Below are 19,203 nucleotides of genomic sequence, written 5' to 3' on the forward strand. Positions count from 1 at the left end.
CGATAGGATGGAGAACGTTTCCTCGCTTTTGAGGACTGAGGACTGTGACCACCCAGTTACGTTTCCTGGAGGGGGAGTGGGGAAAAAAAAATCTCCCTTTTATAGTCCAGATGCGTTTCTTTCCCTCTCAGCGGCGATGGGAAACCGCCCCGTGAGGCGAATGTGCTCGGATTACACGCTTTGGGTGTCAGCCCTGTTGCTCCCGGTGGCTCCGTACTACTTACTCCACGTGCGTAGGATTACTCCGCAGGTTCTATTCTCGCTCGGCTGTTTTTAAGCCACGTTCACGTGGGGGTGTAATTAAGGGGGGAGGGAAAACAGCTCAATGCATAGGCCTGTCCCCTTGGGCAGCTTCCCAATTACGTCGAGTCTTCTGCAGTTTGCCTTGAGCTCGTCTGTGTTAAGCAACCCTTGAATGCCTTTTGAGATTTGCAGTGGCTCGATGTATCTGACAGGACTCTTGGTGTCCAACCCAATTTTAGGATGAATCGCTTTAGTCATTAAGAGGGTTTTTTTTTAAAAAAAAAGAAGAAGAAAAAGGACCCTGTAGCTTTTAAAACCCTTTTGGTTTTGCAGTGTAATAGTGGAATGGATTAAAGCAGGGGTCTTCAAACTTGGCCCTTTTATGACTTGTGGACTTCAACTCCCAGAATTCCTCAGCCAGCAAAGCTGGCTGAGGAATTCTGGGAGTTGAAGTCCACAAGTCATAAAAGGGCCAAGTTTGAAGACCCCTGGATTAAAGTATATAAAAGCATTACTTTTAAAGTACAAAACTATACTTTCCTTTTTAGTAACCATCGTTTCTGGGCATATTTTTATAGATCAGAATTTCCTAATGGATGTCCTTAAAAGTATATAAAATACATTTTTTTTGTCCTCAGCTAGTGGGCTATATGCCACTTTTCGCTAACTCTTCCAAAGTTAAATAAGCTTGCTCCTGGTGTGATAGGAGATCACTAGGAAAGTCATTCGACTTGTAGAGTAGACCATTGGGGAAGGGCAAAACAAATCTTAGAAGGCAATAGCAAGTCACTTATAAATTGTTATCAAGACAACTACATGGCCATGAAGTCACAAGAAATCAAGTTGGACTCAAAGACTACCTTATGGTAATGTCCTCTAATGAGTTCTCTGTGATAAAAATGGAAAAAAACTTGACTTTTCAAGGGACTTAAGTGATTATTACAAGCAGGATATATTTTAGTAATATACATTTTAAGATGGGATAGAAGTAGAACTTGGTTATGGGGAAGGGTGGGAACACAAACTTGTGATAGAGTTTATAGAACTGGTGGTTTTCTTGATAGGATTGAGAGCTGGAGTTGCATAAGAGAGGTGTAACAATAGGTGCAGAGAGATGAAAATTATAAAGATTGAGAAAGCAAAAAATAAATTTTAAGGTGCCTGGAAAATCTGTTTTGTAGCCTTTGTAAGAAACTTAGTATGTTCTACTGTAGTGTTTTTGGGAAGACTGATTTTCTATACACTCAGTTGCCTTTGTGCAATATAGAATAAAGTTACTGTTCTTTTATGTAATATTGCTTATCTTTGTCACCTGACCATATTTCAGTGATTTCACGTCTGTATGCTTTTTCTCTTTCCCAGCCTTTAGCGTAGGTGGATGTTCTCAAGGATTTGGTGTTGAGTTCCTTTTAATTTATTTTACACATGCTTCCTTTGGATCACCTGATTTCTTTGCATCAGTTAATTGTTGCACATATACTGACAATTCCCAAATGTATCTCTCTGTCCCTGTTTTGTCAGCATCCTGTTCCAAAAAAACCTTGGTGGGCTTTTTGTTTGATTGAATTCCTATTCTCTGAAACTCAATGTGAACGGGGTTATTGTTTTCTATACTGATCAACCCATCCCTTTGTATCTTCATTGCCACCAACTGTGGGCTTTCTTGACTTTAGGAATCTGGGGATCAATTTCCTTTAAAGCCCTTCATTAATAAATCCACTAAAATCTGAAGTTTTTGTGTAATGTATATTCAGATTGCATTGGTTCTTAGCCATAGAGACAACAGAGCAACTGTTTGTCTTGATTATCTTATATTTGGATGTTTGGAACAGTCTGTTGACTGTTGGAGCAGTATTAAACTAATAATTTTCTCTGATCCCTGATCCAGTACAATTCTGGACCTCCCTGAATATTGAAGTAGCAGTTTAAGTTGCTAGTGGTTACATGCCAGAGTACTTAATGACTTAGATATTGGCTTGCATCTTACATGCCTTACACTTGACCAGATCATCTACTCAGGGCTTTTCAACCTTTTCACCCATTGTACCACTTTTAGGATATGGCAACATCTGAGTACCACCAGTCACCTAGCAAGGTGTCAAAAACTTGATGACCAAAAAAAAAAAAGGAAAAAAGTGATGAAGTACAGGTAGTCCTCCAACTGGAGCCTGCAGCTGATCCTGGCACTTCCACTCAGCCCTGACAGCCCTGCAGCTCCAGCCGTCTCTCGCTCAGGCTTGTGCGGTGCTGCCACCGGTTTAGCTCATTCCCCTCCCCCCCTACCACTTTTCTAGGATGGTCGTGTACCACCTGCTAGGTGCCAATGTACCACAGGTGGTACCCGTACTGCTGGTTGAAAAGCCCTGATCTAGATTCTAGGCAGAGACAGCTGGAATCTCAGTATAGTAAAATAGCCACATGATAGCTTAAAGCTTTTCCCATCTAGTGGTAGTCCTTTGGATTCAGCCTCCACCAAAATTATACCTTATGCCTTGAGTGTGGTTTACACAATTGAAAAATGTGTTTAAAGCATTTTAATTAGCTTTTGTGAAGTTGGTTTAGAAATTAATTTTATGCAGCATATATTGTTATAGTACCTGCCATCTGGAATGTAATTCCCTCTGAGATCCAGGTGGCTCCTTACCCTGTTAGGATTCCCAAGGGGCTTCAAGACCTGGCTGTTCTCACAGCCCTTGGGGGAGGTGGTTGGAGCCCATTGGAGTTTCTGTGATTTTATGTTTGGTTGATCAGATTTGCTACCTTGTTCTTTATTTTGTCCTTCATTTTTGAGTTGTTTTGTATTTTATTCTCTTTGCCATATTATGAGCCTCCCAAAGTTATTCTGGAGTTGGGCAACACCTAATCATTAGATTGAAATGAATGAAATTAAATTACAGGTTATAATTATTGTTTTATTGTTTGGCCTTTTCAGGTTACCAATGCCCTATATTTTAATTATGGTTTTGAATTGGATTGTAGCAATATTGATGTACTTTATTTTGTACTAGCTACACACATACGAAAAATCAAAACTACAATTTCATAGTTTGAAAAAAATATTCCCATCTTAATGAAGATTCCAAAATGGAAGTACTGTGAGTTAAAAATAGTTTTGCTGAGTCCCGACTACATGAATATATCTGCTTTCATATTATAAATTCATTGTCAGGAATTTATGATGAGCCAGTTTGGTGTAATGGATTAGCTTTTACTTCTCCCATAGACACAGAGTCTGGCTGGGTGACTTAGCCAGTCCCTCTCAGCCAGTCCATCTCGCTTTTATTGTTACTGTTGTGAAAGAAAATCAGGCAGGCCACCTTGAATTGTATAAAATAAAGGCAGGAGATAATGATGATAATATATAATTTTCTTTCTACTGTTCCCATGATTTCTATGAAGCCTATTTCCTATGTGTCATTTAAATTGGAAGGATAGTACTCAGGATTCGATTAATTCCAAACTAGAAGAATATAAATAGGTAAATTATATCTGTAAATGTAATGCACAGTTAAATAAAAGATATTACAAATCATCTCATGAATTTCCTTGATCCAGAGAAGAAAATGTAGCATCCAGAACAAACTCATTCTGTTGTAAGGAAGAAGGCCAAAACCCACATACTATCTAGGATCAGTTGTTTAATTCATCTTGATCTGAGCTTTATTCATTGACTGGACCTCAAAAAGAGGATTAACTGGAAGCTAGCCATCTATTCTGACATCTGGCATAGAAACAAACTATAGTAACTTGACAGAAATAGGCGTCCTACAGTTACAGATTTGGTCAAATCTAGTGGCTCTAACCCTGATAGAGTTGTTATGATTACAGTATTCAAACTAAAAGGAAAGGCAGTGGACCATGAAAACAAAATACCTAGGTATACTACCCAATATGGCTGCTCCCTAGAAAACTGAGACTATCATTGATAGCTGCGTCATCTGGTAACAGATCACCATAAGTACAGGTAGTCCTCAACTTACAACACTTCATTTAGTCACCGTTTGAACTTACAATGGGACTGAAAAAGTGAGTTGTTGTTGTGAGTCCTCGCCTGCCAGCAGATCCAGCAGCTGAGTCAGATGAATCAGATGAGGGGGAAAGGGTTGCCTGGGTTCACACTGGAGTCTGCGGAAGGCTCTGAGGAGCACAAAGACTCAGAGCTAGATGTGACACCGGGCCCATCTACTCACTCTCAGGCAGAGAGACAGCTGGGTTGGGGGCTTGAACTGAGCAAAGAGGAGGAACAAATGGGGCCTAAACCAGATGCAAGGATGGGTAGAGGAGAAAGGTGTGTAGGACAACAGAGGGCGGTGGGGTGGCTGTCCTGGAAAAGTAAAAGACTAAGAAGCCACAACCTGGCTGGACTATATAGAGCAGACATGCCAAACTCGCAACATCATTGGGACTGTGTCGGGACTGTTTTGCCATTGCTGGCAATGGGGTGGGCGCAGCATCCAGATGATACATCCGGCCCAGAGGCTGGCAGTTTGACACCCCTGATATAGAGGAGAGGGGTTGGGAGGGGCTGGTTGCCAAATGCAACTGTTCATGCTACGGCTTTGTGCTTCTGTAGTTGGATTTCTTGCCTCTGGATTCTTGGATATTTAACCAGGTTTGTTGGATTTCTGTGTGTTTGAGTGACTTAAACCTTGAGCATTCCAGCTGAGAACTCAAGACTGATATTGTTCATTTCAACAGCTAAAGGACTGGTTGGAGTTTTGTTCCATAAAAGCTGTGTCAAAATAAAAGGGGTTTATCTTACAAAGTCCTGCCTTGTTCAGTGCAAAGGGGTTTTTCCTCACGAGTAAGTGGTTGAGCAGTACTCGTGTAGGCTGGGACAGAACAGTTATGACCATTTTTCACATGACCATTTCAGTGTTCCCCACGGTCATGTAATCAAAATTCTGACACATGGCAACTGACTCATATTTTTGGTGGTGGCATTGTCCCAGAGTCATGAAACCTCCTTTTGTGACTTTCTGACAGTCAGTGGGGAAGCCAGATTAACTTAACAACAGTGTTACGAATAACAACTGCAATGATTCATTTAACAAATGTGGCAAAAAAAGTCATAAAGTGGGGCAAAACTCACTTAAGAAATGTCTTACTTAGCAAAATAAATTTTGGGCTCAATTGTGGTAGTAAGTCAAGGACTACTTGTAATCATGTTTTAATATGCTAAGATGGTGGCTGCTTTTGCACAATAGCATAAGCCAAAACCCAGCTGCTTATTGTACAATATGGTTTATACATAAATGATCCATTCTTTTGTGTTAGCTTACGTACTTCCACAAGAAGAATAAAGCTTGCTGGGCAGAATTCTGTAGGGGCAGAATTGTGGAGGTTTATGAAGTTTTTGTAATAGTTGTGAATGTTATTAAACAGATAACATGCAGACAAGTCCAGAGTCAGGCTTCGTGAGTGTGCCAAAAACAGCATGCATTATAAAAGGAAATTACATATAGTATTGAATATAGTGATAACAATATGCGTGATTCAGAATAGTCATTTTAAATTTGCCTGTAGAAAAACTTCGCCTTCCAGTAACCATTGTTTCTGAGTATATTTATAGATTACAGTTTTGTAATACATGTACTTAAAGTTGGAAGGGATGTATGACTATAGTTAGGAGCCTAAAGATCACTTGCCCTTTGCACCCATATTTCTAGTTATGACTGTAATGTCCATGGAATGAAGACTAGAAGATGGCTTGAAAAAACTTCATTTAGCATATAGGTATTTTTTCAGCTGGACTGTAGTTTCTATGAATTTCTTAGGGATCAGGTTAAACATACAGTTTCTTGATTATTTTTTCTATTACTTAAATAAAAAATAATTCCCTCTTTTAGATCAGTGTCAAGTGTATCAGAGCATATTGCGTCAACTACATATAAGGTATCCATGTAGCCACAACCTAGTCTATGCAACTGCAGGTCATCTGGTAAACTATTGGAGATTGTGTTATCCCTTGGAACAGGGATGTCAAACTGCTGGCCCATGGGCCGGACGTGTCATGAAGAAACCGTACCCACCCCATTGCTGGCAATGGCGAAAAAGCTCCGATATGTCGCACGACGTCACATGACGTCGCGAGTTTGACGTGTCTGTCTTGGAACCCATGAGCCTTAGGCTACTGCTAAGCTTGTAAGCCGCCCTGAGTCTTCGGAGAAGGGCGGGATATAAATGTAATAATAAATAAATAATAAATAAATAATCACAAGAACAAAGAGCAAGAAGGAGAAGGGTCTTCACAGACTGTCCTTGTGTTTATTTTTCTCCAGGCATGTTGTTAGTATTTTTTGGGGGGGGTATGTTTTAAGAAACAAAGGAAATTTCCTGTCTCTCTCTTTTGTACTTCCTTCTCTTCCAGACATACTTTAGACAGAAGTGAAGTTAGATTCACTGTTAGCTGGGCTTAGCCTGTAGTCTGTATCCAAGACAACTGTATTATTTTACTTCTAATGGAGTGTTCTGCAGCGTAATTGCTCAATATTCTTTCAGCACGGTGCTTATATTTAGAAGCATATCCTCCGGCAAAGACACTTGCTGATTCAAATCTCCAAAATAAATTCATTCCAGTACTTTGCTATTTTAGATTACATATTCAAAGTAGTATGTCTGAACATTCTTCTATATTAAATATTGCAATCTGAAAATATTAAGATTGCTTGAATTGATCATATGCCATGTGGTTGCAAGATAAATCTTGTCCATTACAAAGGTGAGAAATTTAGGGTGCCAGATGTTGAACAACAGTGACCAGCAATCTTAGCGAGGCCATAGGCTACGGGTGATTGGAACTAAACAATGTCTTCACATTCTAGAGATAAATTTCACTGTGCCTAAGAGCTTGTAGTTTACTCTGTCTAGAATTTCATCTTCATGATTTCATATAATTGCTGTCATTAATTTATGGAATTTGCTCTCAGAAGCTGTTGAGACAACCATCAACATGGAGAGGTTTAAAGGAATACTGGGCATATTTATGGGCACAAGACTATTAGAAGTTTATCATTCATGATAACCATATTAGCTCTACTATCAGATTAAATTCCTAGAGCACATGAAGAGAATGGGCTGTTTCCCCAAGATCCCGGTTGTTGATTTCTCAGAGGCAACTAATTAGAAACTCTGAGACCAGAAAAAACTACAGGGAGTGCAGAATTATTAGGCAAATGAGTATTTTGACCACATCATCCTCTTTATGCATGTTGTCTTACTCCAAGCTGTATAGGCTCGAAAGCCTACTACCAAGTAAGCATATTAGGTGATGTGCATCTCTGTAATGAGAAGGGGTGTGGTCTAATGACATCAACACCCTGTATCAGGTGTGCATAATTATTAGGCAACTTCCTTTCCTTTGGCAAAATGGGTCAAAAGAAGGACTTGACAGGCTCAGAAAAGTCAAAAATAGTGAGATATCTTGCAGAGGGATGCAGCACTCTTAAAATTGCAAAGCTTCTGAAGCGTGATCATCGAACAATCAAGCGTTTCATTCAAAATAGTCAACAGGGTCGCAAGAAGCGTGTGGAGAAACCAAGGCGCAAAATAACTGCCCATGAACTGAGAAAAGTCAAGCGTGCAGCTGCCAAGATGCCACTTGCCACCAGTTTGGCCATATTTCAGAGCTGCAACATCACTGGAGTGCCCAAAAGCACAAGGTGTGCAATACTCAGAGACATGGCCAAGGTAAGAAAGGCTGAAAGACGACCACCACTGAACAAGACACACAAGCTGAAACGTCAAGACTGGGCCAAGAAATATCTCAAGACTGATTTTTCTAAGGTTTTATGGACTGATGAAATGAGAGTGAGTCTTGATGGGCCAGATGGATGGGCCCGTGGCTGGATTGGTAAAGGGCAGAGAGCTCCAGTCCGACTCAGACGCCAGCAAGGTGGAGGTGGAGTACTGGTTTGGGCTGGTATCATCAAAGATGAGCTTGTGGGGCCTTTTTGGGTTGAGGATGGAGTCAAGCTCAACTCCCAGTCCTACTGCCAGTTTCTGGAAGACACCTTCTTCAAGCAGTGGTACAGGAAGAAGTCTGCATCCTTCAAGAGAAACATGATTTTCATGCAGGACAATGCTCCATCACACGCGTCCAAGTACTCCACAGCGTGGCTGGCAAGAAAGGGTATAAAAGAAGGAAATCTAATGACATGGCCTCCTTGTTCACCTGATCTGAACCCCATTGAGAACCTGTGGTCCATCATCAAATGTGAGATTTACAAGGAGGGAAAACAGTACACCTCTCTGAACAGTGTCTGGGAGGCTGTGGTTGCTGCTGCACGCAATGTTGATGGTGAACAGATCAAAACACTGACAGAATCCATGGATGGCAGGCTTTTGAGTGTCCTTGCAAAGAAAGGTGGCTATATTGGTCACTGATTTGTTTTTGTTATGTTTTTGAATGACAGAAATGTATATTTGTGAATGTTGAGATGTTATATTGGTTTCACTGGTAAAAATAAATAATTGAAATGGGTATATATTTGTTTTTTGTTAAGTTGCCTAATAATTATGCACAGTAATAGTCACCTGCACACACAGATATCCCCCTAAAATAGCTATAACTAAAAACAAACTAAAAACTACTTCCAAAAATATTCAGCTTTGATATTAATGAGTTTTTTGGGTTCATTGAGAACATGGTTGTTGTTCAATAATAAAATTAATCCTCAAAAATACAACTTGCCTAATAATTCTGCACTCCCTGTATATGAAATATTATTTACAACAGGGGTTTGCAATAAGTGTAAACTTGTGTTGTATTTTATAGAGGGCAGTCTTTTTGAAGGGCCATTGGAGAACAGTTGCTGCCAATATATGCTGGCTCCTAGTGCAAAACCAGATCCAGTTCAGTTTTGACCAAGTTATGTTCCTCTTCCCTTACTGATACTATTATTTATGTCAATAGGGCATCTCTACGCAATCACATTGGTGCACAAATCTGTATTTCATGCAGGGGTATCTGCAGCAGCAATCACTGGCTTGAAGATGTCATACATGACCATGCAATCAGAGCCTTGGCTTCTTTTAAATGTAGGAAATCCATGTTTTAAAAAGGGCAGAGTTTCATTACCTGGTTATATGACTGCAGTATTTCGAAGCCAATGTCTATGTAGAGGTTTTTATGGTGAGGCCTGTCATCAAGTTCTGCTTGTCCCTGCCATTATTCTTATAAAGACTTATCTACAATTTATATTTCAGATCATTACTTTTTGAACACTTATCCTGTATTATTGTCTCATCCTATTTTAAACAGGCAATTCATGGGGGGGGATTACTGTCCTTTAAATGTCTGCATATTCATTAGTCACTTAAAAACACTGCCAACTAAAAGGCCTCTGAATGAATAAGCACTATGCAAATTCAACAGTTCTAAAAATGTGGAGTCAGCCTCTTCCCCCTACACTCACATATTCTTGATCTAGGAAAGAAAGTATTAGATGTATCAAAAATTCTGAATTTGGTTCTGTAATTCCCTGTTAAGCCTATGAATTTTCCATAGAGTTCCCATTCCCAAAATGATCTACGGTATATGGGAAATTCAGAATTGAGCAAGTTATATAATTTACTTTTTAAACTTTTAAAAGAGATGTGACTCACTTCCTGTCAGAATCTCTGCCTGTTTCCCCCTACTATTTTACAATCCTAGAAAAGGGAAAAGGAAATTAGCAAGTAAATTTCTTTTGGGCTTTAAAATAAGTAGCTAGTGGGCTTCAGATTGATGTAAGTCTTATCGGATATTGGTTACAAAAATCTAGATCACTAAGAGGCAATCAAGAATTTGTTTCTTTTATCTTGTTGCTGTGCTGTAGTGGTTGTCTAGATTTTTCAAGGCCAGATCCGATAGCTCTACCTTGGAGTGTTACAACTTAAGCAGGTCTGCTCCAGCCCCTTACTGTATCTCAGCATAGATTCAGAGTTGTTTTGATTTATCGGCTAATTATGTGCACATACATTCTAATTACTAATTGCATGGTTGTATAACAAACAAGCAAACAAAGCATTCTGTAGAAGTCTTCATTATTACAGGTTATAGGGCAAAAACTGAAAGAAGCAAAAGATAGGCTTATTTGCGGGGGTCTATTTAGTTACAGGTTTAAAATAAAATGGGAAACAGGCTGCAGACAATAATAAGGTTTATGGGGCTGATAAGGTGCTTTAGGTTGTGCCTAGGGCTCTTCTAAGGACACTAGAATACAGAAAAAAGTAAAGCAATACAATACTTAATTCAGCAGTAATTCCAATCTCTGCCTTATGTAGATTTCCTAATAGACCATAAAAGATTGGAGACAAAATAGGCCAGTTGTACACTGGTAGAGCTGGAAATAAATTTTACATGTAGATAGTTTCTAAAAGTCATCTGAAGCTAAAATCAGTAGTTTTATCTATTGGAGGGGGCTGTACCCTCTGAGAATACTGCCCCAGCTTCCAAAGGTCAAAGGAAGCTTTTTAGTTGCATCCCAAATTTTCCAACAAAACCTAATATTTAAGCCTGTAGGTGGCAGTAGCTACCTCAGAAAGTCTCAGATTCAAGATTTTTCCTCTGAACCTTTTTCTAAATTAATGTTTTTGGAGCAGCCACATCAGGGATGATGGCTAAAAATTTCTAACTTGGATATAGTATACAGAATTGATAGACACATTTCACCAGCAATGTCAGAATATATTAATAACAAGCATTGCCTCAGGAGAGATTTTCCAAAAATGTAATGGGAAGTGCCTCAAACCTGACACAGAGTTAAGAGACTGAATAATCTATCACAATAACTGTAGAGATACGAGAGAGAAAAATCAATAACTATGGTCTGAATGTTATTGGTATACCTGAGCGGCCTATAATATAGAACAGAAAATACTGTCCCAGATTTTAGGGATAAAATACAACTCCATCTTACCCCCCAATTCTACCCAAAACTTTACTCTGGTAATACCACTTAGCTGAGTTCTTATCTTCTTAATTTGGGGAAAGTTTTAATAGTTTTCTTTCCTTGATCTCTCTAGTTCCTTTACAGCTTCCAGCTCCTAAAGACCCTTAGATAGAAAGAGGGCAAAATTAGAATATCAATTGCATATTGATACCCTGTAGCTTCTTTAAGACTGGGTGGATTCTTCCAAATCTCAGATTAGATGGCAGTCAGGGTACAGTTCTATGCTCTCAATTAGAAGGTATTCTCAGAGACTAAAAACAGGTTGTTATCTCAACTATTTGGAGCAGGGGTGTCAAAACTGCCGGCCCACGGGCAGGTTTCATCATACCGAAGCCGCGCCCACCCCATTGCTGGCAACGCAAAAAGAGTCGCGCTATGTTGCGACACGTCACTTGACATGGCAAGTTTGATGCCCGTGATTTGGAGAATCTGAATATTATCATTTTGTATATTTAAAACACTTGAGCTGGTTGTGAGGATCCCAAATCATTTTATTAAGTAAAACTTAGAACTCCTAATACCCCCCCACCTCCAGCCTAATGCTATATAGTCAGTATTAAATTCAGTAAAATTATAAGGTAACAACAAATACATTGGATTGTAACCTTGAATTGTTGAGTTTATGTTCAGTTGTATATTAAATTCTGAATAGATTTGAAATTGGTTTGAAAATGTATGATGGGCCTACTCTGATGCTGTACTTGAACTTTAATAAAGCAGAAAAAAAAGCAGTGAGATGCATCCTCTTTTGCTAGCAAGAGTTACATGGAGAAAAAGGTTTTGTGCCCAAATTGATGCTGAGAGATAGGACGAGAGTAGTGTAATTGCTTCAGCTACATAAGGGTTAATATTGATATCCCATTGCACTGCATATCAGATTCAAGTCAATAGCCAACAATTATCTATGACATCCTCAGTCCAAGCAGAATCAGGACAGTACTAAATAAGGAATTTCTTTTTCAGTTCCATACTTTGTCCTGTGATTAGAGGCCACCCTAAATTGATGTTTAGCTTCATGTCCAAATCTAACATCTGCTCTGAAGAAAAAAATACTCTTCAATATTACTCTGTTACAATTTTGTTTTCATGGTCATTTTTTTAATAGAGCATAAATACATTTTTTTCAAAGAAGGCAGGGAAGCTTTTTTACATTTATAAGCATGTGTAAAATGTTTCAACACAGGGAAATAATACTCATATTTGTGATAAAACCCAACTGATTGCTTGTAGGTGTTCTGCAGATTAGGTATCTGTCTCTGTTCTTATTATCTAAGAGTCAGCCTATTCTGATTAATGCCAGAGCTTGTTAGCAAAATTAATCAGTCATAATCAGAGCAGCTTCACTCTTTGCATTTTTATAAATTGCATAATCACGTTTTCCTCCTGTACTTGAGGGATAATTACTGTAATGAACACTTGATTTTTTTCCCCTCCTCCTGGTTAGAAATGTCAGTGATGTAGTCATTGTACAAGGTAATGTGAAAGTAGAGCAAAGGATGAAAAAGAAGATTTTGGTAAACATTTGCAGGGCTGACAAATAATAGGATTGTTACCTTAATTTGGAGTGTTTTAAAGAAATGCATATAGTTGGAGCCAATAATCTGGATAACAAATTTTGTCTGTTAGTTGTATACTTTAATGGTACATGCTTGTATTCTCATATGCAGCAGGAGGAAACCTGCTTAAAAAGTGCCCACATCAGAGAATTCACTACAAGTTGATTCATGTATTTTTGGTGTCATATATAGCTTTTTAAAATCTGTGTATGTTTCTGTTAACAGGCTCTAATTTAAACTGGATTTCACTTTTTAGATTTCCATGTTGCCTAGCACCTGTTACACATTACCCTCTTGATTTATTTTTAATTTAACATTTTACTCAGCTGTGGCTTTTGTAGAGTTTGGATTATGCATTTTTGTTCATGCATTTGTATACACAATGGATTTTAGGATGACAAAAAAAAATCTGAAGCATTCTAAATTGCAAAATCTTACTACTTTTTTTTTCCTGTGGATTGAATGGAAATACAGTGGAACCAATCCTGGTTGTGTCCTTTCTGTTAACAGTGAACACTGAAAATCAGATACATATTGCTTTTGCCTATATGGCTCAATTCCCAACTACTGTACTGTTTCTTTAATCATGGTAGAATACCTTGGAAGGTCGATGTCATCCTTGATTTCAGTTCTAGCGTTTGCCTTTGTTTAGTGAAACTTAATGAAACGGAATAAAGAAACATAACAAGCCAAATACATTGAAAGTGTTGTGTACAATTTTATATATAGGTATATATAAGTATGAGAAGTCATTCTGTGAATAATTTTTGCCATTTGCCGCTTGCTTGCTTGCTTTTGCATTACCGGTACTCATCTTCTGCTCTAAAAAGCAAAACATGCAATACTTTTTCTGGACTTAGAACCATGCTTGGTTTTTTTTAATGCAATACTAAGTTCTCACTAAAAAGCAGAAGATAGGGCCTCAAGAAAGGCTGCATCATATCTGATTTCATTGCTTTAAGTATACTTAATAATTTTAGTACTATTTAGAAAATCCTGGCTTTCCTTCTATGAAAAACTAAAATTCAAAGACTACTTGTGGAGGTTTTTGGGGTGCATATCTGAAGTTTTCATGGACTCCTTGTGGTCCTGGAATCTCAAATTTTGTGTACTTGAATTAGATTTGTGTTAAGTCAGGACAACAGTGATGATTTGTGATGCATATTTGCTAGGGATACATTAGCCAAGATCCAATTAGGATTTGCAGTCCAATTTTCCCATTATTGTTAATTCAGTATTGGTTCTGTTAGATAAACATTGATAGGTACATTGAGATCTCCAAGAGATTCAGTCTGATACATCCAATTCATGCAGGTATCTGATTTGGAGATTAATTCAGAACAGTAAGTCAGCTTGACTTACAGTGTCTCATGCTAATACTTGAAGCTTTGTACCAATATTCAACACTTTATGAGGTCTCACTGATACATCATCATCATCTTCCTAACATTATTCCCGCGTGTGCAGGGTCTGTTTTTTGAATTGACAAATGCCAACTTTCACAATCAAATGCAACACTGTGTCCAACTGGGCAATTTTCATATCTGCATTTATTGTGTCTTGCCATCTTTGCTTTGGCCTTTCATGCAGGCACTTGCCATCTGTGTTAAAGTGGAAGGCTGACATCTCATTGATACAGGAATAATTAAATACATATTCAGCACTGGACTATGAATTTGTACTGTTCAAAGACTTAAAGCTGCTCTCTTTTTAGGCTGGATTCAGTGCTCCAGAAACTCCAGAAATCCCCAATTCTGTGCCCTCCATTGTTGTTGGAAGCGTTCCTCCTGTATTATTAAAAATAAATAAACCTTTCTTCAAAGATATATGCAGATGTATTTTTTTTCTTTAATTGGAAAAGTGATTAGATGGTTTGTACCATATATCTAGGTGCCTCATTTTGCTTTCCTTTGACTAAACTGGCACTTAAACCACTTCTGTACCATTTCCAAAGCCCTCAAGTGAGCCTTTGTGAATGCAGTCTTACAGATATTCACCTTGCTTTGTCAATGCCCACAGTTACCTGGATGTTTCTGTTGAATTCCTAATCCTGTTACACATTCAAAATCCATTATTGGAGTCACCAATAATATATGACCTAAGGGCAGACCTGTTGGTGGCTAAATCAGCATCCAGTTACCTCCATTTGGTATAAAACACCAAAATATTCTGTGCAAACATCCTCCTAAAGCTTTTTGGACAAAATTGGCTGGGTGTGTGTGTTCAGTTCTAGTCAGTGCTGACTTCTGGTGTTTGCCTGGGTAAGTCCCTGCAGTTTTCTTGGCAAGATTTTGGAAGTTGTTTGCTACTGCCTTTTCCCTAAGGCTGAGAGAGAATGCCTGGCCCAGAGATATCCAGCTGGCTTTCGTACCTAAGGCAAGTCTAAAACTCTCAGTCTCCCAGTTTCCTGATAAAGTATACCACATCAAACTGGTGCTCACAATTTCCTTAGCACTGTCTAAATTTATAAATAAGGGTTAAAATTTCATGGAGGTTTTTGAATCGGGATGAGCGGTTTGGAGTTATTCGTTCTTGCGTTGGCCTAAGTAGTTTCTATCCTGAATTGCCCCCATTTGCCCAAGTTTGATCTTATCTTTGGGCTGGATCACAGAACTAATATTCAAACATAAAACACACTTTTATGTTCTCAATATAAACACAAAATATGAATTGATGAGGTTACGGTTAGGCCCTTAGCTACAAAGTCTTGGACGTGTCAGTTGCATGCTTGTTCAATGTTTTCTGGAAATCTAATATAATCAAACTGCCTGTTAAGAATTTTCTACCCTTTTAATGCACTTGTAGGAGCCAAGAGGGAATTCCAGTTCATGCTAATGAGGCTTCTAGGGTGGCAATTGTTCTGTATTAATTAGCATTGCAGCAAACAAGTGTAATTTTGTGTACATGCCAAAAGTACAATAAGGGGCTTGTTATCCAGATTTGTTAATGTGATTGAACAGTGTGAGATGAGAAGGCAAAGAAACGCATCCAAATTCCAACATATACTAGGGCTTCATTTTCCTTTGAAGTCAGTAACATTGCAACGAGTCAGTGGGTCAGTAGAACACAGATTTAATATTCATACCAAAGGGCTTGCTTTCCAAATTTAATGCTTGCTGGTGTTGGCCAGATCACCCTTGGTTTCTACCATAAGGCTGATTCATGGCCAATCAGTCACGCTCCATCCAGCATCTCCAACTTCAGATGCCAGCCTAACTACTACAGAAAACAGCAGCTACTTTAATCAAATGCATATGTCACAGGCTCCTCAGACAGGAATATTTTAGTGCATGCGGAGTGCAAGGTTCATATGGCTTGTACAAATGGAAGATAATTTAATTCTGCTGTTGGCTGCTTTCAAAGTAAAAAATGTAAAACGCAGAAAAATGGTTCCTCCTGTGACTAAGAACATCAACTAACAGCAATTATGTTCACCCATTGCAATAAGCCAGAAATCCTTCTAGGAATTGAACATCCAAAACCTGCCAAAGTTTTGCTGGCTGTTTAGGAGGGAACAAATCAGAATTACTTATTCATGTGTTACATGGCAGGAGGAGGAGCTAAATCGGAGAAATCAAGCACAAAGAAGAGGGAGTCAAGCTATTCTCCAAAGCACCTGAAAGCAGGACAAGAAGCAATGGATGGAAACTAGTCAAGGAGAGAAGCAACCTAGAACTAAGGAGAAACTTCCTGACAGAACAATTAACCAGTGGAACAACCTGCCTCCAGAGGTGGTGAATGCTCCAACACGAGGTTTTTAAGAAGAGACCGGACAGCCATTTGCCTGAAATGGTATAGGGTTTCCTGCCTGAGCAGGAGGTTGGACTAGATGACCTCCAAGGTCCCTTCCAACTTTATTATTATTATTATTATTATTATTATTATTATTATTATTATTATTATTATTATTATTATATTATTATTTTATTATTATTATTATCAGTGCTTTTTTGTAAAAGAAAAAGGTGCTGGAACTCACACATGTCATACAACCCGCCTTGCCTACCCTACAACGTTCCATCCAAAAAAGGTGCCGGAACTCCGTTCTGAGCGTTCTATGAGAAAAAAAGCCCTGATTATTATTAATATTATTACATGTACACATGACCAAGGAATGTGAATATATCCAGTGTTACTCCCCTTAGACGGCCAAATTATTCAAGATGACTACACACTGATAAAATCTAAAATCTTCCTCGCAATCCTTTGAGATCTTTATTCTATGGACTCAAAAGAGAAATGTAGCTTTTATTTTGTAGATTGACTAGTTTGTCAGATACATGAATTGGTTTTAGCTGTTTTTAAACACATGCATATTCTATACAGAGAGAGAGAGATGGGTGGTGTGTAGCAAAGTGTATAGTGGGTGGGTGGGAATGGTATGTTTGTGTGAAAAGGGGATGGTGTAATTTCTGTGTGAAAGGATGTCAATTACATAATCCATTGCAGCATATAGAATATGAAATAGCTGCATAGATGGAATTTGGTTATTTTAAAGCCGAGCGGTAGAGAAGCTGCTGAAGCCTTGGTAGACTCTGCTGGTTATGGTTGTCAATTCATCTGAGATTGATCTCTCACAAAGAGAGGTCTTTGGAGGTAGTCTCAAAAAATGCACGGTTTCATACCTGTCTACAGTACCTTCATAATGAAGTTGCTTGAATAACTATGGGATACAACGGCTCCCAAAAATAACTTGATGAGGAGCAAGTGGTAAAACCTAATGGTCCGCTATGCCATGTTCCTGGCAGTACATACGTCATAATTTGTAGGGTGTTAATGGTTAAAGGCTGCATACATCAAGTGTGTCACAAAGAAAGACTGCAGTTTTTTAGGACAGTACCTCTTCACCTGGTCCCAATTCTTGAAATCTTACCTCTCATCTTAAATCTTAGCATATCTATCCTTTTCCAGTCCAAAACCGAAAAGCAACATAGAATGATATAGATTGCTTCCATGACAATGATATAGATTGCTTGAATAACAAAACAACAGTAGAACTGAGTATCAGTAACGTATTGGTTCAACCACGTTCGAAAGAGTGGAATGGCTGAACATGGTAATTTCCTGTAGGTAGAAAATGAAGTGGGAAGCAAGATAGAACTTTATGAGCCATGGAATTGAGGAAAGGACTAGATTCCATATGTAGTCTAATAGAAATGACATGATATCCATACTTGTCTCCCATCAATTCTGCTTGCTCTATTAGATCTAGCGCAGAGGACGTTAAACAATGTCATTGTGCTGGACCCAGCAGTCATGCGTTCTCGTTGCAGCAACTGCCCTACAGCATCCTTTCAGTGATGTGGATGGCCCTGACCCCGTTAGCCTTTTGTAAGGCATTAAAAAACTTGGCTGTTCCTCCAGGTGTTTGGGCCAGGAGGTTAAATGACTCTGCCAGCTAATATGGTTTTACTTTACATTGAAATTTGTTATTTGCAACCTCAGACGTGGTTTGAATTATTTTTGATGCTGTTTTAACTTTGCCAGCCTTCCAAAGCCACTATTGTGAGATGGTGGCCATATAAATTATTTAAAATTAATTGAAGTGTGGCTAAAAAAAAATGCCTCGATGAGCAGTCCAAGACAATCCCCTGTGCAATTGCACTGAATACTTCTACAATGATTACTGATGCTATAGTTTTAGTTTTAGAAACTGGTGGAAGGGCTATGCACAATAGGCCGAGATAATGACTCAGGTTTAGACTCTGATCTGAACAAAGTTTGATTGATGATAGCTAATCTGAGCATTCATTTTCTGTTGTTTATTAGCCTTTTTAGTTGCTGTATTGTGGGATTGTTAAGAATTATCCAAATTGTCTCAGTTATTTGTAATATCTGCCTTATCATCTCTTGTGTACCTGCCTGGTGACTCTAGCCATCTTTAGAGATTGCCTTTTGTTTGCCGAAACAAATGAAGCTGGGCAATTGATTTTAAGAAAAGATCTTTTTTTACCTGTGGAATATCTGCACTAAAGAGACATTGCTGGCACCCAGTCTAAATTATTTTTTGCCCCAGTTTTAGACCCTTGTTTAAATAATACTTATTTTTTAACTGAAGGGCCCATGTTACTTTTATATGTGTATTTTTTTACATATTTTCCCATGTTAATATATTATACCATTTTATTGCTCTATCATGTAATTATTTTACTTTTGTATGGTTTAAATATAAAATAAATGCACAAACAATCTGTTAAGAAAAAAGCTAATAGTTTCAACTAATAACTTACCATACTGTTCCCGAACTCAGCCTTCTCCCCCTTTTTAAGAAATGTATTTAAAATTTAAATTAATTAAATGTAATTAATTCAAATGTATTTAAGAAATGTATTTAATAAACAACATGCTTATTTTGTGGAAGAAATACAGGATGCAAGGAACTATTTGAGGAAGACTTCTTAGTGTTTTTCAGTTATCAAGGGGAAGGCATAAAATTGAAAGGAAGAAATGTTGAAGAATGGCTCACTTAA

This window comes from Vipera berus, assembly GCF_964194415.1.
Source record: "Vipera berus genome assembly, chromosome: 2".
Classification (NCBI taxonomy): Eukaryota; Metazoa; Chordata; class Lepidosauria; order Squamata; family Viperidae; genus Vipera; species Vipera berus.